The sequence below is a fragment of the Odocoileus virginianus genome, chromosome 25 (assembly GCF_023699985.2).
Source record: "Odocoileus virginianus isolate 20LAN1187 ecotype Illinois chromosome 25, Ovbor_1.2, whole genome shotgun sequence".
Classification (NCBI taxonomy): domain Eukaryota; kingdom Metazoa; phylum Chordata; class Mammalia; order Artiodactyla; family Cervidae; genus Odocoileus; species Odocoileus virginianus.
In genome coordinates, this window is record NC_069698.1 from 49,995,971 (window position 1) to 49,996,567 (window position 597).

Genomic DNA, 597 nt, shown 5'->3' on the forward strand with positions numbered 1-597 from the left:
CCACACCAAAAAATCGATTCTTTAAATAGCAATCTCCTTTAGGATAACTAAAATATTTAATTTAAAAAAATTAAAAATACATACATATTCTTAAAAGCCCATCCAATAATTTTTTGGGGTAAAAAATTTCTGGCAGATATATCTTTGTTTCCCTGATTTCTCCCTCCTTGTTTATTGGTTTGTAATCAACTTTGAAGTCCATTATAAAATAAAAGTATACAGCATAAATATTTAACATTTATACATGTTTAATTTTGAAGTTCTTTTTTTCAAAAAAGATGAAAGATGAAACACCTACCATGGCCAGGTATATGTGTCCTGGGTTATAATAATGAATAAAATTCCTGTCCTTATGGAGCTTCTATTCTGATTCTGGCAGAGATAAGAAATTGATGACTGAAAAATTTTTAAAAATCTATCAGTGCTGGTAGACTCTTGAAAAAGAAAAGAGAAAAAACAAAAGAAAGCTCAGGTCAATACATGTATCTGGATAAGCTAAATCCTGGCCCAGGGATTGAACTATAGAAATCCTTCTTGGAAACAGGTAAGGTACTTGTCCTTCAATTATCCACCACTTGGGCATTCTAGGTGCTTCCC